Source organism: Apteryx rowi, unplaced genomic scaffold (assembly GCF_003343035.1).
Source record: "Apteryx rowi isolate R43461 unplaced genomic scaffold, aptRow1 scaffold_291, whole genome shotgun sequence".
In the NCBI taxonomy this organism is placed as follows: Eukaryota; Metazoa; Chordata; class Aves; order Apterygiformes; family Apterygidae; genus Apteryx; species Apteryx rowi.
This window is the reverse complement of record NW_020449319.1, coordinates 827,050-849,897: the sequence shown is the minus strand read 5'-3', so window position 1 is coordinate 849,897 and position 22,848 is coordinate 827,050. Positions and strand designations below refer to the sequence as shown.

The 22,848-nt window shown below is 37.0% G+C and overlaps 1 protein-coding gene across 1 annotated transcript in view; it reads right to left on the bottom strand.

Annotated features, from left to right (window-relative positions):
• The window catches only part of DLG2 (discs large MAGUK scaffold protein 2), a 646,550-nt gene that overhangs the window by 247,373 nt on the left and 376,329 nt on the right, over positions 1-22,848 (bottom strand). The window lies entirely within an intron of this gene.

Below are 22,848 nucleotides of genomic sequence, written 5' to 3'. Positions count from 1 at the left end.
TCTCTTGTATGTTGTGTTGTCATGACTCGGGAATCTCAAAAATTGTTACTATCTTACATAAATCCAGCATATTATGCAGTATATATTAACTTCAGTATTGTACTACAACCTATAGAATATCGCTGAATACCTGCATGTAAATATAAATTGATAGTAACACAACTTCAGTCAATGGCAGCACGTTAAAAAAAAAAAAAAGCAGAAGCATCTGCATTCTATGACTGGTTTAAAATCCAACATTACATAGTGAGATCAAGAATTAATAATGAAAAATACACATTTTTTAAAAAATTAAGGCAATTTTATATTACTGAGTCTGCTAACTGCAGATTTTGTCTTGCTTTCGAACTTTGTATACAACTCAAGCTGTTTGTTCAGAAGAAACAGAGCTTATTTTCATTAAGAGCTAAGATATTCAACATTAGTGAGCAATATATCTATTTTACAAGCATTTTCTCCTGTAGCATAGCGAATATTTGCTGTCTGACAGAGAAGATGTGATTTTTCTGGGTAGCACATAGAGTTGTGAAACATGATATCATGTCACAGGACAAACAAAAGGTCTGCTGCTTGGTTGTATTTCCAGCTGGGACCATTATACTCTTGCTTCATTTTAGGAACCTGCTGTACTCATCCATGTGCTGAATATTTCAGAAGGTATATGGGAAAATATGTTCCCCTCACAAGAAGAACTGCAGAGCTTTTATCTATTTTATCACAAAGCACAGGATGTACAGAAGTATCAGGAGTCTCCTCTGGTGTCATGGTATGAACAGAATTGTTGCTGAGTTGAATGAGCACTGCCAAATAATATTATATGAGTATTAGTTACAATTTCACAATGAATTTGCTTCTTGCAAATGACTTAGAACGTATATTTTTAAACTACCTTATTCTAGTGTTCATGCATTTTTTGAAACTTAAGGGTTAGGTTGTGGCTTTTCTTTTGTCCCTCTCGCTCTACAGAGCTGGAAGGGAATGTATGTCCTTACAGTCTTATACTGGCCTCCCATACTAAAAGAATAAGGGGTAGGAGAAGAACAGCCTCCACAACGGAGCAGTTCCCCTGTACACATGAGAAGGAAGTGGCATAGCAGAGCCATAATTCCTCCTTCTTTTCTCCATGTCACTTGGCTCTCCAAAACATTATTCTCCAAAGTTGCACCAAGAAATGCAAGAGTATGGCTGGCACAAGGAATAAGAATCCCGTGGAGAGGAGGGAAGATGATGCATGTTGTGGCCCTCTAAGTTGCACTTATTACAAAGTCTATTTGCAAAGAAAGCATGACAAAGCCATTCCTGAGCTCTACTGCTGATGCCAAATGCTATATACTTTGTGGGAAAGAGAGGTTTATTAACAAGACATGGCAAGGTAGCAACTGAATGATTGACTCAGCAATCTGGCTGCATATTTCACAAATATTTGCACACGACATAGTGTAAATCTCAGCCAAACCCCTCAGACTTAAGTACTCTTCTCCTGTTTTTCAAAGGAATGCTGCCATAGCAAAAGGAATCATGATTCCAGAAAAAAAAAAAAGGAATCTGTCACTTTTTCAAGATCTCCTCCTTATTAGAGCCATAGCATACTGTTATAAGCAGAGCTGCAATATTTATACCCAACCATGACTAACTGAACTGGGTTGAATTGTGAAAGAATTTTTTCTTTTCCCGAAAAAGATTTTAGCATTTCCCTATTTTTAATACCAGAAAATTTATTTATAAAATTCTGACCAGCTTGAAAGTGAGCAAAATTAGGAGAGCATTAAAGATAGGATTTTCAGCTGTTAAGTACAAAAAGTAAATAATTTCCTATCTACCTTCAGAATTAATAACAGAAAAGGTCACAAAAATATCTTGAATAATATAGTTGGGGTGGCTATGTTTGAATGTTGCAAGTAAAAGAACAGGCCACACTCACCAGAGTAATTTAGGGAATAGTGAATTATTGCTCTTGTACTGAAATTGCCAAAATGAAAAGAGGGGCCAATCTGATCCCTGTACTAGACTTTCAGTCCCCACCTTAACAGCAACGATGCATTTTACTGCCGAATTCAACTAACTTTGAGGATTGGTACTTAACCCAGGTTATTTAGTGTGAAACCTAAAGATTATAACCTCTCAGACAGATCGCATTGTTTAAAATCGTTTTATATAATGGATGAATAAAGATTGAGATTTTTGTCATTATGTGATTCATGATGGCTTTATAAAAGAACRGCTGTTTGACACTGCACACTCTTCGACACGGAACAAATTCTCTCTCTGCATGTATACTGACCCAGACCTAAAGCAGGGATTGTTTGCACTCATAAGTTTATTTTTGCTCTTCAGTATTCATTGAACAACTTTTTATAAATACAAATTACTATTCTTTAAAACATAGCATTACTATTTTCAAAGATAGTCAAAAACACTAATTATAAGCTTGCTAAGCAATATCATTGTTGGAACGTAAAACTGGAATGACAGCAAACAACATTTCCAGAAATGATTAGGAGCACCAGGTTCCTTGATTTTGGTGCCCAGTCTAAAACACTTCCAGAGACCTGCTTTGCCAAAAGCAATCCATTTCAGAAAATCAGACGCGTAACGTCTCATCAGAGGAGCAGGGTACCCAGAACCCCCCAGTCACTCTCCACAGTTATGTGAGAATTCATATCACGCCGTCACTCCTACTGGGCAGTTACCCCAGCACAGTAATTGTTATGGGGGTAGGAAGCAGCCACATCAAATTAACCAAAGCGTTATCCAGAATTACGTAGAATGACACAAGAAACCTTATACCTTACTTGTTCTAAGTGAGGAGCTCAAGTATTGGCAATATTCCCCTCCTTAGACACCCCTTTCAAATACCAGATATTTGTGGCATACAGTTCGAGCGAAGCCTTAGTCTCTTTTTTGCAAAAAATAATTCTTACTTGGTATTATTAAATCTCTTTTTTTGGGAGGTCATTTATAAAATGTGATGCTCAGTACAAGTTTATGTCTTCTAAAACATCGCCACGAAAACATTGCCAGCTGAAAATTAAAACACAATTTAATAACTGTTTGACAGAAGTGGTTATTCAACTGGAGACAGAAATAACATTTTGATGTCATTCCTAACTGACTGTCTGACTTTAAAAGATACAGCTCCTGATGACTTCTTTGACTTCTGTCAAAGTGGTGGAACCAGCAGAAATACTTAACATACTTGTGCATGTGCCAAAGATCATGTGCCACACACTTTGCAGTATAAAAGAAATAAAATATCTAATGAGTTACTGCCACTGACATTTTCCACAGAGTGCTTAAACATTGACACGGTCCTATCGAGATATTTAGGTAAGAAGCATATTTTTCAACTCACAGATCTAAGTATTCAAAGTTTGCCATTTAGGCTTATAAAAATGTTACCCTTTCTCTCAAATGTTACAGAATTAACTTCTCAATAGCTTTAATCATAATAAAAATATATTTCAATATACTACTCAGAAGTACTCCAGCCACCCAATTTGGGTTTTCCCTGAAGAAATGAATCTCACAAACTCTTATTCCTGTAAAATATTACAGTTTTAACTTAATTTCATTTAATTTTAGTTCATTGAACCAATGGGAATATACTATTTGTGTAAGACAGTTTATATGAGTGAAGGAACAAAGAACATGATTCTAAATACAAAGACAAAGGGCAAAATAGGAAAGAAAAGAGCTCATCTCTCTTTTTTAATGTGTTTACACTGTTGGTGTTTGTTTTAAACCTGTTTCTGAGGCAAGACCTGCTGTTTCATGTCTTTGTACAATGCTAAGAATAGGTAGAGCAGCCTGGTGTCAACATATTTTTGAAACTATTATTATGGAAATAACAATGTCAATAATACTATACTAACAATAAGGGCAGCTGCCTGTCTCCTTGGTTTTAATTCTGTTTGAGGCCAAGGGTGCTTTAAATGCAYTTCTGCTGCGTGGGTGGTGCTGAAACTGGAGGTAGCACCATTAACCCTTCGTCCCTCTTTAAGGCTGACAGGCACAAATGCCTTCCCCTCACAACTGCTGTGACACTTCCTCCCATTCACCAATACATGATATACCAGTGACACCACCACCTGTGGTGAAAAAAGCACATTAGGGAAGTGTTTGTTGTGTTTTAAATTTCTGTAATGCAATCTCGCAACTAAAAAAGGAGGAACCAGCATTATGGGATCAGACAGTTTGCTGCATGACACTAATCAGAGTTCATCCATTGAAAGTGGAAGAAAGAAGTTTCTACAACACCTAAAATTTCTTCCCTTTTCTCTTTTGCATGTATAAAAGTAACACACATCGTCTTTACGTACAGGGTACTAGAAAAGCCATCAACTTTCACCTCCCAGCCAACCTCCTACCAACAAGAGTTGTCCTCCATTTGCCAGAACCCTGATTTAGGAATTCTTTCTTTCCAATGTATCTTTGCTTTGACAAGTCAAAACTGACTGCTTAAAACTCTTTGCCTCTTTTGCTTCTTTCTAAATGTCTTTGCTTCCTAAATCAGTTGATTTCAGCTATTGACAAAGAGTTTTCTTGCACTTTCTCCTAAAGACTTGGTGCTCTGGCTCCTGCCCCAGTCTGGATAGAGACATCAATGAACAACGAACAATGCTCCCGAGTTCCTAACTCTGAAGCTGTCACACAGAGGAAGAGTATATAAACTGCATTTGCCTATCAATACATTCCATGCAAAAGAATAATATAAAACTAGAGCTGAGGGTTATTCTTTATAATTCACAATATTAAAAAAAAAAAAGACCAATAAATACAATACCAAAAAAGTTCTACCTGGGCAGTGGTGATGGAAATGCTAATACTATTTGTTTTTATGATGTATTTTCAGCACTCTGTTTCTTATGTCAAGGACTGGAGGTAGCAGTGTGGTTGTTTATAAAGCTTCTAACCCATTGCTTTGATAAATGTAAAGGTTTAAAAAGCAGAGAACTGGGCAGCATGCTTTAATTCCATTAATGTGGAGTTTTAATTCAGTTCAGTGAAGTGAAACCAGCTTTTCCTGATCCTGCCAACAACTAAACTTCTAACTTAAATGAGGTTTTGCTTTCCTATGGGATTAATTAAAAGACCAGAGAGTRCTTTTTCAGTATTAATTTTATCTCAGCTACAAACAGCTTGCTAATATCCAGTACTGACAGTTACTGACCCATAATAGAAGTAGCAAACTAACCAAACAGCCTCCCATCAAAAGTAAATAGGAAGCTTCAGAGAAAAGAACATTCAACCCTGCTACTTTCAGATCACCCTCAGGCAACAAAGCCACACATGAGATGCAACATAGTCTTTTCATGCACAGGCACATCCAGTGGGGATTTTTGGAGTGAATTAGCAACTAGATCTCATTTTTTAAAATGGTATCTCAATATATTTTGTACAAATAGTATTGCTAGGCTAAATAGTCAATGGAAAAAAGAAAAGACATGAAATGAAGGATTAAGCCGTGACTCTGCCTACAACCACGTAGAAGAAGGACCACATTACATCTCTGTTCAGGTCCTCTGGACTACCTTCTCCCAAGCAAGTGAAGTCAACAAGGTTGCTCACCTCTTCCTTCCCTCCTTCCTTCCCCAYACAAGAGCTGAAGAGAGGTGGTTAGCTACATGCCCTAACTTAAAGTGTCTGAGTTAAGGCAGCACTAAATTAGCATCAATGTAGGAATACAGAAGAATGCAAGGAGAAACTGTGACTCAGAGGAATGTTTCAGAAATGCAGTGGTTCCTGGAATTCAGCTAATTATACACCTCTGCTAGCAGTGTGCCTAAGTCAGCACCTGTGTTCAAAGCGGTGAAACATCCACTGATTTCAAATCTCTCTCCTTACAGCTGAGGTAATTGTCAGAGGCAATGATAAGCTTCGAAATATATGAAGAATATGCTTATCTTAGATGGAATTTTTATCTTAGTCTGAAATATAATAGTTTAAACAGCTGAAGAATTTTGGAACTGTATGTGTGGCAAAATGAAAATCTTTAAGAATACTATTGAAAAAAGTAGAGAGGTTATATTGTTGGATAAAATTTCACATGCAGTCTAATATTTACATAGGTAAATACAGACTAAGAAATGTGAAGAAAATAGTACTGAGAAAACTAGACATATTGAATGAAAACTGTAAGAAAAATACTGTGGCAAATTGATATGGAATTAAGTGCAACAGGTGCTTAAGGTGCATGAGACTTGTTTTAATGACTCAAGCATGGTATGTTGTTTTTTGGCAGGTTATTCTGTTCTAGCCTTAACTGTTAGGTACTGACTTCTGGTTTATCATACTTTTTTTTTTTCTTTTGCTTAAATTCCTCCCTTTCATCCCACCATTCTTCTTATTCATTAGTTTTCATGCTCATACCTTCTCCTCATATTTTGAAGGAACTTGGATTTTTAGAAGTGGGACATCTAAGTCTCCACAACATTCTGTTGTTGTTCAAAAAAACCCCAGTTTCAAGTCTTTCTACTAGCCTCCTTTTTTTTTTTCTAATTCCTGTTGTTTATATTACTTGATCAAGACTCCACCTGAGAGCTCACATATTCACTGATGAAGTTAGTTTGAGAATTTATAACACATGAGGACTGAGGTTTACTTGTCAAAATATTTGTAACAAGTGAAAAACTTGAGTTGGGTCAGGATGGAGAAGAAAAAAAGAGGGAAAAGTAGAAAAGAGAAAATCTCACCTTCTCACCTGCTTAACCAATGTCACATGGAAATGGTCCATGAACATAACAATTGAGTTTGGCTTTAATTACAGTTGTGAAAGACGATGTAGCGCTACTTTCGTGAACTTAAACAGGGAACATTTTTTAGGAACGACAGAAAGCACAACTTACCTGATGTGCTCTCAGTGGCCTCCCAGTTACCCACATCTCGTGGCCCCCTGGGTACCAGTGCCTGATACAATGCATAGTTTTTGATTCCTCATGGAGAAAGTGGCTGTCACCTTCCTCCCTACTGTTTGACRTGATGCTTCTGTAATTCAACAGCACTAAAGCTTTTTTGCTATCCTGCTACACTTGAATGCCATACCTCATTTACTGTTTGCTATCACTCCTAATTCCCTTTTAGCATTAGCCCTTTCCAAACATTAACATTCCAATGAATAGCAAAGGGTATAAGAGAATCTGAGACAGCTTGATCTCTGTGTGGCAGAACAACAAGTACTCTGGCTGGATGAAAAGAAATCAGCTTCACCAAAAGGAAAATGCATGCTATCTGTATAACAAAATGGCTGAAGCAATCAGGTTTTCTGTAATGTAATAAAAAGAAACACTTACTTTGGGATAAAACATCTATTAAGAGTGTCTGGAGACACTAAATAATCAGAACATGCTGAAATAATTCAAAGGCAGCATGCCAAAGATTGTGGCATTATATGGCTGGCTGGAGTCATTTAATTTCTCATTCGTTTCACATGTATCAGTATTTGCCATGCTTAATTTCAGACGCCATTATTTTTCCTATGAAAAATGGAAAGCAATACTGTTTGCAGAAATACAGTATATGCACAATTTCTTTGGGTTTTGGCGCACATGAATAGGAGCAGGAAACGCGAGTTTGCAAGTAGAAACTCAGATTCCCTGATTTCCAATCCTCTCCACTGGCCCATTCTCCTTCCCATCGCACACAGCTGGCGTAATTGCATTTACCCTCAGCACCAAGAGAAGGAGACTGTGGCTTGCTGCCACCACAGCTGAGCCCCTGCTGCAGAGCGCTCCTTCACGCAGGTGCACAGAGCTACACAGAGTGGTTTCCATCAACTGCACTCCTCACTGTCCCATAATACCATAGCTGCTATATATTTCTAGAGCTGTGAATTACTTTCATAATGAAATATATTTATTGCACACAAAGTTCATTAGGCTTTTGAGTGAATAACAAAACAAGCATCTGCATCGAAATCCCTTTCTGGTTCAAGCTAATGTGCAATGACATTAGGAAGGACTTGAAAAACTGGTTAAGTTTTAAGAAACTCTGACTCACAAAGATTAGATGGATATCAAGGAAATCTTAGATGCGCTACTAAAAACTCATAGAGACACAACAGGAATTGTGAAATACCGTAAACTAGTAAATTGTTCATACTGACACTAACAGCCAGTAAGGGCTTGAATTTCAGAAAGTGTAATGACTAGAATTTTTAGATTAACTGAATTCTTTTTGTCAAAGTTCAATTTCATAGGAGATGTGCTCAATGGAAGGATAAGAAAACAATGGTTAAACAATCAGATATCATATAATTCTGGAAAGCCCTCACATTTTCAGACACTTTTCTGCTACTGCCCTTGGAAGTTCCTCAGAAGTTACAAATACTACTTGTAAGAGCATTGACAGCTCCTTTCCCCTCAGGAATTAGCGATCCGATTCCAATTCAGGGTCCAAAAAAGGAAGTATTACGTGATTTTAACACAGAAGTCTGCAACAGCAGTCTTGCTGTTAACAAAATGGACAGAGAGTATGTCTTAATGGTTACACTGACTTTCTGTAATACTGCATTTAGGGCTTAGGAAAGCCTAGCTTTGCTTTCTCTTCTGAAGGACAGGAGTACTTCTTTGCACTGAAGATGGCACTGTCCTATGAAAAGTAATTCATAGGACTTTCATACTGCATCTACTTTTTTTAAGAGTAGGGAAATAGTAGATAAATAACACTAATGTCAGATCTCAAATAACTGTAACCTATTAAGCTACTTTGCAGGGTTTCTCTATCTATCTCCATCAAGGGAAAAATAAGAACATGAAGCTCTTGTCACGGTAGAGTTATTGGGGTGAATTTTGCTCATTCAAGAGAAAGCATATGGGTAATGACAATTAATTTAAGTGATTTAAAACAGCAACAAAAAACTGTCTGATGTCAAATCATGGCTTGCCATAAAGAAATGCTTCTATATCCCATTAGATTCTGTATCATTATATTTGCACAATAAAAATAATTCTACAGAAATTTAAGTTTTATCATTGTTTCTGCATAAGGCCAAGTTCTTTTCCTCTGCAGTTATTAACTCTCTTGTATGCATTGCAATGAACTACGCTGTCAAGGTGAAACATCCAAAAAAGGAGTGTATTCAGCTTTCAAACAAGTAGTTCATTAAAACAAAAAGATTGATCACAATAGAAAGAGCATTAAATTTTCATTATAATCTAATATATATTAGAACAGCACACTTTATATTGCGTTACTTCTGATACAATGTTTACGGCACCTGTGTGATACCTTCTGATAATGTTATCTCTCCTCTTTGGATATACATTATCTCTATGCAAGACAGCTGGGAACATGGGTTGGATATCTAAGTTTTCTTCATGGTCTAGAGGCAAGAATGTAATCCTACTGTTATTTAATCTCACTTTCTCTGTCATTCAAACCAGCTCAGCATGCATGTGTGCATGTGCAGTTATATGAAACGCAAAACCATAAATCCTAGAAAAATACACATAGAGAAAAACAAAAGTAGGAATAATGCAATAACAAACATGGCACCCCAACAGAATACAAACAAACAGGCCAATGAATGATAATTTGAAAATGCAGGAGAAGTATAAGGAACGTATTGTCAAAATGAAAGATGAATAGTGAAGAAATTCAACAGCTCAAGCTCTTCTGGTTCTAATCTCTCTTGTATATGAACCATTATTCATGTATCTTTTGAATTTGACAGAAGTTTGAAGTATCCAGCATTTCATGGGAAACCTTCAGCTTTTTCACTATCAGGTCTAAGAATGAGGTATACTTTTGAATGAGATACAAGAAGTGTTTGCAAAAGCTACTAATCTTTATGAATCTGAGGATATTGACAGTGGGAGGGTCAAACATAAACATCTCCCATAGTACAGCACTGTAACATTGTCCAAGGACATTAGCAATTCATTTTGCCTATCTTTGATTATAGGTCATAGATTAGATCAGATAAATATTGGAACAGATTATTTATATGTTCCATTACGTCAGTTCTTATACCTCTAAATTGATTGAAAAAACACCATTTATTTAAAGATGATCATTAAATTCATGCTTTGAAGAAAAATTTGGCTATTTAGGAAAGAATTGTGAAATGGATTCATGAAGAATTTTAATCTGTGGTGGTCATGAAGGTGAATTGTTTAGTTACAAACCCAACAGACAAATCAGTTGACTAAAGCCCTTTTGGAACTAGTTTTAAAAGATTTGTAACATTAGCAAGCACACATACGTGGCTGAGCTGATAAACAGCCAATTTGTGAACCTTCTGGGAACTGATTTAATGTCATTAATACACTTAATAGCATAATCCTGGACCACAGCTTGAATTTCRTTCACTAAACTTTACAAACATTTCTTCTAGCTTATGGACCACTTTTTATAATTACAATCTTCTCATCAATCAGCCAAACCCAAGGTTTTGGGGTTATTCTAAGCTTACTTGAATGTGAAGGGTGAAGATGCTACCATGTTTCTACTACTTTCAGCTTCCACTCTAGATAAACAGCTATAGCCAGAAACAACTCTTGTTTTGCTGCTTCCAAGTATTTCTCCCTGCAAGTACCTTTGTACTTTGGTTCCCATATGTCACTGGCCAGAATCAATTGCACTTGGTATACGCRGAGAAAAAATGCTGTTATCTAAGAGACAACAGGGAAGCACAAGGAAGCAATGAAGCACCTCAAATTATATGCCATCAGTAAATATGGTGACAAGTGGATTTATGCCAGCGACTCATCCGGTTTTAACAAGGACTAAAACCAGAATTCCATTGGCATTTAGCATTCTAAAAAGAAACGGCCATGCAAGGAAGCTATTTTTGAAGATGGGCATCTTGTGCTSATCTTTATCCTGTGCACGTGAGCTGTGCTAGCATTGCATACTTTTGCTTCAGTTCCCCCTGCTTTATTTTTATGGATGAAGCAGTTCYATTGAGAATGCTGCAATCAATGGAACACTTCACACATAAAATATGTATGGCTGAGCTGATACAAAAAAATTGATGGCAGTGTGAGGATAAGCCCATGTATTGGATGGTCATCCACATTTTCAAATCTTGCATCTGCAAGATTGACAGGAAATTCCATGGTAATAGGCTCTGTGTTTACAATTCCTTTGATAACCTATTTTATCCCAAGTTATGACTCTCTTCCAGCTTATCAAGGATATCTACCATTAAAGCAAAAATGTCTTTAAATAATTAYATTTTTAACCAGTGGAATTATCAAAATATAATTGGGTAAATACACATCAAGAAAACCAAAGAGAGCTCTTTCACCCACTGGTTACTTTCTTCTGGGTATAAATCCTCATTTTTGTACCCAAGTTAAGTTGATTGCTTGTTTCCCTCTAGCCCAAGGATAGGCCTGAAGACATTCTACACATTTAAGGCATCTAAATTCATTTTACCTTGCATCTTACTGTTAAACCTATGATAGTTACTGCACCTGCAGAATCCCTTTATATACCACCCAGGGATGACTATATACTAGTCTCAAACACAGACTCTTCCCTTTCAAAGGGAACACAGAATGTATAGATTAGATTTGGAAAAAAATCATTATTTCAGTTTATCTACTTCACAAATTCCACTCTGGACCCATTAAATATTCCTACAGTATATGTTATAGTATGCAGTTATGCCCTGGCAGAGTCCAGAGGTAAATCAAATCAAGACTCTGACAACAGCCGGCATATTACAGAAGAAAACCTGGCATAATTTGTTCTTACATCAGGTCTCATCTTGTTCTTTGCTTAGAGACTGGTTTAAGCCTTGGGAGATGAAATGTTAATATCCCTTTAAAATTTTTTATTAGGATCTATTTTAATTCACTTTGCTTTTTTGTTACCTACATAAAGGTCCAGTCCCTTTAGAATAGTACCAAGTTGCTGCATATTGGTTACTCATTTAACCTGACTACCAACATTCCCGTCCGTCTCAAGATTCTAGACAGCACACATGATACCAGTGAGAATCTTGAATTTAAACACAGGAAAAAATAAAAATAAAAACACTGCCTACTTCAGAGGTCTTCTTAAAACTTTACTTTCTACACATTTTCACTGAGGTAGTATAATATGCAAAATGGTTGTAAAGGTTTGGTAGGAAAGATTAACAAYCTCCATGCGCACTGCTGAATCTCAAACGCTAAAACTAAGTGCTTGTCTGTGTGGTGCAATGACAGTACCTATATGAGTTGGTATCCTCGAGAAACCTGTAYGACTTCTGTTCCCAGCAAATCTTGTACAGCCACATTATGCCACAGATACTACATAAATCCTCCTATTTGCAGCTCTGACTCACTGTATCGTGAACAGGCTAAGACTCTTGATTACAGCTTGTGCAATGTTCATTCAGGTCAGCAACTACACATATCGCTGATTATACCCAAGTCAACTACTAACCAGTTTGGGCGTTTATTGGAAGCGAAGCTAACTTGTCTAGAACTAGCTCAGGAGTATCCGAATGGTCGGGCACTGGGCTGCGCAGACACATTCCTAGTATCAGCCAGGAGCAATAAGGGACACCGAAGCACTTTCCCCGTATGGGCTTTGGGGCACTTCAGGTATCATGCTGATATTTTTCCTCTTTATGCAGCCTAATGCACTGTGACAGTTTTCATGCTGCTTTTAGGAAAAGCTTTTTTTAAGGATACAATTATTGTTATTTAGAATTCAGATTTGTCAGAAAACATTGTAATCAAATGAAAAGTAATTTGTGGTGTGTAAAGCAATACACATCAGTGTAGTCGCACGTTCTGGAGTTATATTCTTTTTTTGGCTCCCCCTCTATCACAATGGAGTGATTTCTATGGTGTAAAAGCCAAGTCCAATAATGATCCTCAAAAGATATGGCATGCAACTCCAATTATCTGTGGAATGATTTATTTTCTGAATGGAATATGGAAATATTCTGGAAAAAGAAATTCTCTATGCACGTCTTTGGGGGCTGTAATGTGTCTGCTCTACCACATTTTTTAACAATATTGAAATTTTAATTTTGAAAGTCTGACTAAATATTCCTCTTCTTCCCTTTGTCAGTTACAAAAACAGATTTTATTATCTTAACACTTCCAATGACCTAGCTTTTTATGCAGTGATAGCAGTAGTTTTATGCACTATTAGCAATATTAAAAAAAACAACAAAACACAGATATGCTGGATGCTTCTAAGACTATTTATTAAAAATGAAATAAACACCTTTTAAAGAATATATTGTTTAAGATCCCAAAACATTAACAGATTCTGCATGTAAATTTACAATGACAACTTAGCTAAATTTAGTCCCAACCCTAAAAGGTCAGTTGCATAACTAGACTTTCCCAAAGTTCAGGAACGTTTAGTGCTTGTAACCCTTTCTGCACATGTAATGTGCAGCTCTTTCTTTCTTTCTCAGCAAAACCGAACTCACTTTTCCCATTAACTTCATATTGAAACAGCACCTTATAATCACTACCGCTTAAGATGAACTTCCGTGTCAGTTTGTCCTACTGTTGCAAATTGGCGCTGAATATCACCGCGCAGATGCATATATGTTTTATCAGGGACAGTTTTGTCTTGTCGTTTTCAGTGTCTCCTATCAAAAAATCAAGTTTGTGATTTTGCATTTCCTCTGTATGTGAAAAGGATAAATGAGCATGACTGCTTCTCCTCTCTCTTTTCTGCTTCCCCTCCATCCCAAGTGCTATTTTTCAAAATAATAGAGCATACAATCAAAATGCTCCGGTCTTTTAGAAACTGTAAAATACAGTAACCATGTAACTTGGTCAAAACTTTAACTCTAAATGTCGATCTATCTTCCCCTTTCACTGTGTTAGTTATAAAATCAAGTTTCAGTATGTTAGAACTCCCAAGGACCTTGGGATTTCTCATTGAATTTTYGTAGTGGTAGGAAATGTAACCTCTCTCTGGTGAGGATATTTTTAACTGTAATAATCAGGAAATCCAGAACAGACTCCATTTTGAAACTATTTGAAATTTTGAAGATTTGAAGCTATATTTAGATCTCACTGCAGGTTACATCATTATAAGTTAAGTCTACAGTAAAAAAAAAAAAAAAAAAAGCATTTTTAAGTAATTACCAGATAATTTGGGTAGCCAAACACCAAGTAACTTCAACCACCTGAGAAATGCAATAATAGCTTTAAAATATTCTTCTTAAAGGACTCAGTTGCTATTTCTCACACCATCTAGGGAAGTGAGAAAATAAAGAGACAAGTCCACGAGATTGCAATTGCTTTAATTAGGAATTAAAAAAAAAAAGGTCTAGAGTTCTTGTTTCTGTATATTTAGACTGCTTTCTTTTTGAAAATATAAATTACAGGTGAGGAAAAGGAAAATTCAGCAACCAAACTCGGTCGCAGAATGAAAGTGTCATCATTTGCAAAGCGATTATAAGCCAAACTACAGAATTTAAACAGAGATTCTTGCCTGTATGTCTTTGGCCCTTATTTCTTTAGTAGCTCATGTTTTACTTTCAAATGCAGTTTTGATACTTCCAAATCTGTATTTTATTGGAAATCAACTGGACTTTGACTGACGAGTGCATATGAAAGTTCATCTTGCCTTTTACAAGAGGCTATTTTGTCACTAGGCTAGTGAATCACTCAAGTAATTTTCAAAAAAGTTTTTCAACACTTTTTGGGTCTATCAAATGCTACAAACATTTGTGACTATATTTACATGAAAGTAAATTTAAATCAATAAGAAAGAGTTCAGCAGTCCTCTCCACACTAAAATAAAAGCTTAAGCTAAAATAAGGACTGTGTTTATTCAAAACCTACCTAGTATTTAAAAACATCTCACTAGCTGCAACACTTGTACATAAACACACCATGTAGGTAAAGGAGAGTACGTTTAGTTTTGCACAATTTCGTTTTCCTCTCTGCTATTTTCATAAACCAACTTGTAGTATTTGTGTTCCCAGACTGAGTCAGGGAACAATGTACAGCAACCCCACCCCAAAGTCTCACCTGAGACTTTCAGTCCAGCTCAAATTCAGACAAACAAATTAAGTTTTAATGGTTTGCCTATCATTACYTATATCGCACCAAAGTCTCTGCAAACAGATGGTTCCAATTACATAGCTGATATTTTCAAGGAGAAAAAAATACTTTATTAAAATAGGAAATGTGATGAATAAGGATAAATAAATACTGCTGCAGTAACAAGAGATGTATATGACCATTTCCTAATGATGGCTGTATGTCCTTTCAAAAAAACAAAGAAATGGCAGAAGAACCTGTTCYCACTGTTTTAGCCTTTGGTTACTGGAGTCAATTTTCCCTTTTACCATAGGAAATCATTATTATTATCCCTGACCCCATAAAGGTGCCAGGTACACTCTGACAGTGGGGAAAAAAATCTGAAAAGGAAAACAAAAATATGCAGAAATGTTACAGTGAAGTAGAACAAGGAGATGGATCCCATCATCTCAGGAGTTTTTTTTAATCTCTGATTTGTGACTATTCTGTTAACTAACATTATAATCTTTTAGGATAGGAGAATTAAAGTGCTGTGAACTCAGTGACTACAAGTGATGAGGAGCTAGTTTAAATGTGTCCTTCAGACTGGAACTCCTTCCATAACAGTACCCTCAAAGCAGCTTACAGTATCGTTGGCCTAGCACAGACGCAGAAAAGAGTGTCACCTCAGGATTTCTACGCCATGTGCACATTTTGAGACAAATCCTGTCTGAAGTCAGACCTTACCTGGCTTAGCAAAACCAACAGCAACTGACGTATTTGCAAGTATTTACATATGTGGCTTATGTCAACAGTGATAAATGGTGATACTTAGATATAGAATATTATTTAGCGGCCTGACTCGACACTGCATTACTCTAGTGAAATTACAGTAGTGTAAACCAAGAGTAGCACAGGGCTGAGGTGAGGCTCATTATCATTGTCATTATAGTATTTCTCTATAGTATTTCAAAGGCAAATTACACATATGTAATTAGAGGTCCCACCTGCTTTCAGCGATGCCTCCTATCACTCCACTTGATACAAATGATCACTCTTCTTTATGCAGTGCAGAAAATCCTATGTATCTGCACCTGCTGGAAATATCTTTTAACTCTGAGGGCTACCGTTAGAGTCTGTGAACGCATGTCACATATTTCGGAATAGGACAAAATTGAAGGAAAGGCTTAGTTTGCCGAGGGCCACAAGATGTATCAGTGATACAGGCAAATTTCTCAATTCCCAGCTCTTTGCTGTAACTGGTAGGCTTTCCCACTCTTTTGTGGGCAGCTACTACCCTGAAAAACATTCTTCTTCAAACAGGTAGAGCATAGGTAACCACAGGGTAGCTTTATTTATCGTGTCTCCACAGTAATATGACTTYGTTTCTAAGCTGAAAGAACTCTCTCTTGGGGTAAAAAGAGTAATTTGTTCTCCCGGTTAAATTGTTTCTTGTTTTTCCTGCCAGCCGAGAGTCTGGCAATTACTGTGACAGATGTAGCAATGATTTTTATGATGTAGAAACTTGTCCACAGAAATGAAACTGAAATCTCCAAACTAATTTCTCACCTCGGCCTTTTAGACAGTTGTCAGGTAAGAATTGTTATTGACTTTCATCACTTTGGACAAGATTTGAATTAGTGAATGGCTCCATTAAGTTGTTGTTATAGCAGTCCTGTGCAGAGTGACACTGTATGCCAATTTTTTTGTCATTTATTCTGAATACCCCCAAGCCAGATATGGAATCAGCATTAAAAACGTGGGTTTATATTTCTCTGAAGCCTCAATTCTTCACTGTACATAGCCAGTGCCTGTGCTGTAACCAGTGTTAGGTGGGTGAACAGCATCCTCTGAAGCGTGCACCAGGCAAAACTTCTATTTCCAAGGTCGCAGTCCACCTCACTTTCCCCACACTGGATGACTGACTGCCCTGGCCAAATTCCTCAAGCAGGAACCAGTTAAAAATAGCCTGATACTTTTCTAGTCTTCTGGATCCAGCCTTCCCCACTGATCAAAAAAAAAAAAAAAAAGGAACTGGTGGTCGATACTTTGGGAGTATTTTCTGTGCATTACTTAGAGATTGACTTTCAGAGCTTGATTATAGGCTTGGGAGGGAAGGAGACATCCTTCCTTTGTTCCAAAATGTCTCTCTGTAATCATAGCTGCAGGCAAATTTTTATACACGTAATTTATAGATGTTTTCTTAGCAAGAACTAACTGACACTGTTTCTTCTTTAAAGACACTGTAAGGAAAATATTGCTATTTAACTAAACTTTGTTAATATTTCTGTCCTTTTTATGAGCTAATAACAATATACAGCTTAATTTCCCTGGGAGCAGAACATGAACAAAAGTAGATACATAGCACAAGGAAACACTCTAAAAGTCAAACCATATATCCCTACAATATGAAACATTCCCCAAATGAAGAAATGTAAATGACTTAATTTTTCATACTAAAAATTTCCATTCATTCCACTTAATGATGTTAGTTATYCTTCTCAATGTAACTGGGTAAGGAAATTATTTTACTCATAGATAAAGCAAAACAAATAGAATTATGTGATTTACTGAATAAAATTAGTCAGCAGCACAGCTGGAATTAAAGTCCAGCAGCTCTAACCAGAAGCATCCCACCTTAAACTGAAAGGCTGCTGTAGCTTCCCCTAATTAAACACTTGAAGTCTGAAGATCCGGTGCCTTTACAGGTTACGATTCTCCTGCAGTCATCTCTCTGATTTTTTAAAAGGTGCATCTTCATAATCACTTTAATTAATAGTGTTCAAAATAGAAAACTCCTCATTAAAAGAAAGAGCATAAGAGTGTCTGTCTGAATGTTTATAATGTTTGTCCTTATTAGGTCAGAGATTCATCCATGCAAAACAATATGAAGGCTGAGGCTGAAAGGCAGTATCATTTTTCTTTGGTTAACTATAGCAGTTTTATCATGAATCATTTACTTTAAGAAAAGTGAACACTTGAGTCAGGTTTAAAAAAGAAATCATATGAAACTGTTCCAATTTTTTAATTCGGTAATTAAAAAAAGATAAAGCTATGACAAAAACGATAAAACCGAATGAATTTGTAACATTTCCAAAGATCCTTAATAATTTAGGGATCTCAGGGGTCTGATTCACAAGCAGCGACAATCTACACTGAGGCAGCCCAGTTGTGGAGAGTTAATCAACACAGTTCACGCTATTTTGTTTTGCCTTTTAACATAAAACCACGAAATAAATGTTGCAGTTCTGGAGCTGTGTCAGAAGCAGCGTAACCCATCCAAATATAATGAGGTAGCCGGATGTATCCGGACTGCATCTTTTCAGCCACTGCAATGTATGCTGTTCCCGCTTGTGAGTCAAGGCTTCCAAGCCAATTTTTAGAAATGTCTAGGTGTCAGAGTGAAACAGGTACTTGAAATTCTGAAGATGCAGTTTCGGGCCATTGTACTTACATGTCTAATTCCCACTGAAATCAGCAATCGCAAGAGGACTCAGTACCCATCAGTGTGAACACAGGTATCCAGGCCAACCTCTGTGATGACTAGCCTAAGCTCTTAAATYGCTCTGGTATTGATATATGCTCCTGAGTGTGCCTCTCTCTCTGAATGCCTAAACACGTATAGATAAGCCCCAAAGTCACTTCTCAAAAAGAGAAGTCATGGTATTCATTTTGACAATGCACCTTATGGTTTTAGAGAACTATTTTACTGAGATTTATTTCAAACACATACTTTTTATTTTCTAAAGATGTTCTTTCTTTGTCACTATAGCATTCATTTGTTTCCACTGACACTGAATAAGTTAAATCTCAGTGTTGCTTATTTTGCTGTTCAAAATGCACAAAAAGAATTGCTATGTCATTGAACACTGCTATTTAGCAGTACTAGTTCACCATATACACTCCATTTGTCTCCACTTGGATTCTGTAAGATGCAGATCTATCCAAAAACTGTTTCCAAGGTATTACAACAAGGAAAATTACAAATCTGCCCCATTTCTGGGTTTAAATATTTTGACTCATTTGCCCCAACCAGAATCATTTCCAATTTTGTAATCACCATTTGAAATCTTCTCATAAAATAAGTAAATGAATGTGATTAAAAGGAGAAGGTTAATTTTAAATTCAAGAAAGGCAGTTGTGTTTATCTAGGGCAGGTTGCAGACTGAATTTCACAAACTCCACTTTTTTTACTGCCTGCTTGATAGGTCCCATCTTCAGGTTGTCAGGCATTTCAAAAAGCTTGAAATATGGCTAGATGTGTTTTTGGAGATATAATTATCATAGCAAACAAGTGGGATTGAAAAGGGGAAGAAGGGTACTCCTGCACAATGTGAATTTCAATAACGATGATAGGAGCTTCACTGGAAGGCACCCTTGCCACACACAAGTACAGTTATATGCATCATTTTGACAATAAGCTTGTTTCCGACAGGGTATTGTGAAGCAAAAAAGCAGCACAGATATTAAAAAATGAGAAATGACACTATAAAAATAAGTACCAGAGAGGTCCACCATTCACACCTATTGCTTTTAGAAGGGCAGTTACCTTAGCTTCCTGGTAGGAAGAGCGGAAAGAGATCGGCACTTTCCCACTCTAGCCACTTCATTGCCTCTGGAGGGATCCCAGGGATCCCTAAAATYAAGTGAGATGATTATAAGTAATAGTGCTTAGCATCGCAGACATGCCTACTGGATTGCAGGGCCCCTCCTGTGCTTGCGTGGGAGTTGTGGGAGTTCATCCACAAGCAGCCCCATGTATCAATTATCAAAATTCTGGAAGTAATAGATTCCTTACCCATATGTATCATATATATTTCAGCACTTATATTTTTCAGCAATTTTATTTGTCTCGTTCTTTAGATTTACACAATGCTAAGTTACTGCTGAATATGTATTAAAATATCACGCTGTTTTCCTCAAGAGATTTTGCTCTAAAGCCCTGTGACAGTATTATCTTCTCTTTCTAATCCCCACTGGTAAAAAAGTAGTGATGAGCCCAAGAAATGACCTCATTAACCTCGTTCATCAAATACCTTAAAATCATTCAGAAAAAAAAATAATAACACAAACTGCTTTTAATAATAGTATGCAAATGTCTCAGATCTAATTAGTTTTTAGAGTAGCTCTATCAGATCATTATGAAACCCATTTCATAGACTGGGAAAACAAARCACAAAATAATTAACTACCTTGCCTGAGATTGCAGATCACAGTCTCAGCCAGGACTTGGGCTGGCTTCAAGACACTAATCTTGGTTTAAAAACCAAGTCAAATATTCCCAACCCAGGCACCCAAACACCACAGGGAAGACCTGCAAATTCACAACAGCTAGACTTAAGTTGAACAAGATTTAACATATTTGTACTTTCTTGGAAGGGGTCACATTCCCAAACTTTTCTCCCGTGACTATGAAGTCTAAAACCCTACCCTTAGTTCCTCCACCTATATGAAATCAAAATTATGGATGGAATCACACAGCTTTGTGATCAAAGCTTTTAATAAAAAACAAATACCTATGAAAAGAGGTGTCGCAAATCAACAATACTGGGACTGCCCTTTCAGCAGTCAGGACAGAAAAAACTGTGCTGGCAATTAGAGTGCCAAAAAGATTTCAGTGAAGGCAGGGAAACCACAAATACAGAGCTCGGGACAGAACTGATGCATTTTTGAAATACAAATCTATGCAATGGTGAATGTGACTAATATTCTCAGCACAAAGGTTGGGAACACATTTCTTGTTACATAACTCAGCAACAAAGTTTCTTGTTTGTAGAAAGAGTGTTATATCTGTGAGCTTCAATTTTATTTTGCTGCCAGTAATCCTCTAATCATAACTTAATTGTCATTAATGGCAGAGGCCAGGATATGAATAGCTTGCATCTTTTCCCACTTGGCGTTCTCTAAGGAAAACCTACTACTCCCAAATTCTGTCTTTACTTTCTGCACAGAGCTCTTGCCTTCAGAGAGACAGATTTTCAGCTGTTGTACACAGACATAGCCCTGTTAATATCAATTCACATGAAATAATTCAATGTAGAAACAAATTACTTTTATCTTAAAATAGGAGGATATTGTCCTAGACTTCCAAACCTCTCAGAAGCGGAGACAGACCATCATAAAAGCAAGGGTTATAAACTTGAATTTATTATAGACAAATAGGGCTTTGGCCTATGAATTCTCTTTGCCTATTAAGTTAATGAGCCTTGACAAAGCCATCATCTGACGTCTAGCTGACAAATTGTCTGGAGCAGCAATTTGAAGGGTGTTGGCTGTCTCACAAGCATTTCAGTTGGGAGGAGAACATGGCATCCACTTTCCTCTTCCTCTGGAAGAGCCATTTGTTAATCCAAATTTCTTGCAGTTCACCAGCAGGTTCTCAATACTGGAGCACGTAGATACTACAATGACGGCAGTTACCAAAATAAGCAGACCCCTGCCCCCTCCTCCCCAGATCTGAGACTGACAAATTATGATGAAAAAAGTCCTTTCTAGGAAGCCTGTGGGAGGACAGGGATCATTTTATATTTGACTGGAGAGCAAGGAAGTTTATAACTTGGAGGAACAGTGCTTTGAGGAATTCAAATGAAAAAAGGGAGACCTTTCAAAATACTTGATCAATATTTGGAAGATTTCTCTGTAGCATGAGTTTCCAAGAAATAGAGACAGCAGTATCACAGCTCTGGATTTAGGACAAGCTCTTCTTACGGAGTAGCTGTTCCAAAGTGCTCAGCAAAGCAACTTGAGATTCAGGGATGGATATTCAAACCAATGCAGCCCTGAGAGATGTTGCCATTGTGAAATTTAGAGCTGAGTGCAATGAATACTTCTGAAAAACTGGCTACTTGTTTCAGGGCTTAAATGGGATTAATGCTTTTCTAAAATCTGTTGMCAAACTGCAAATACTGAGTCCATTTGGAAATCTGATCCTGGTATATTTTGTAAAGCTGTCACTTTCTTCACCAAAGGTATTTGGTGAAAAGTGTTTCAAATATCTTCCTCCACAGTCAGCTATTCAAAGAGTCCCATGGAAAAGATGACAGTACTTGACAATATTGAAAACCGTCAAGTTTGCTGTCTGAATGTTATTTCACAGTGGGAAGAAAGCACAGATTATAGCAATCAGTTGCTATGATCGCAGCGTGGAGGAGAGAACAGTGCACAGCATTCAACCATGAGTTAAGTTTTTCCTCATCTTTTATATTCTCTTCACAGTTTTTGCTGGCCCATTGAAACAAATGAACTGGTAAAATATACAGGGACTAGAGCTTGATTTTACCCCAGTCTGAAATGAAGAGAAATAATACCTTGTCTTTAAAGAGAACCCTTAACTGATGCCCAGCAGAACAAAAAACAGCTTTTTAAATTCTGATGTCAGGTCATCAAATGTCTGATGACCAAGTATTCAATAAATCATACAGTAAAGCAAAAGGAGGTAGAGAATTATACCTTCAGGTGGCAAAAATGGCCTAGTTCTACTAACTCTCTAAGGCTCCACTGGTTATTGGTATCTCAGTAGCTGGTCTGCAGGAGGTACCCTTAACAGATCACTCCTTTTCCCCACCCTGTCCCTTAACCTGATAGTCCTGTCCTTAGAGATTATCATTCTTTTTTGACCATTTATTCAGCAAGGGATTGCACATGTCTATGGTTAGCAAGCCACAGTCTAATTATCAATGTTCTGAATACACACCACAAATTCCCTTAGAGCCACAAATTCTCCTAGAATTGCCCATGGCCAGATTCCCTAAAACCCACTTGTTCTGCTCTCTGGTTCAGGTTGGTTCCTCTCTTTCTAATGGGACCTTTCTAAAAGTGAGAGTTGAATAAGGGATTTTTTTATAATGATCTTTTCTGTCTTCTGTCTCYAAACACACAGAAACATTGTGATGATTAAAGATAAATTATGTATGCT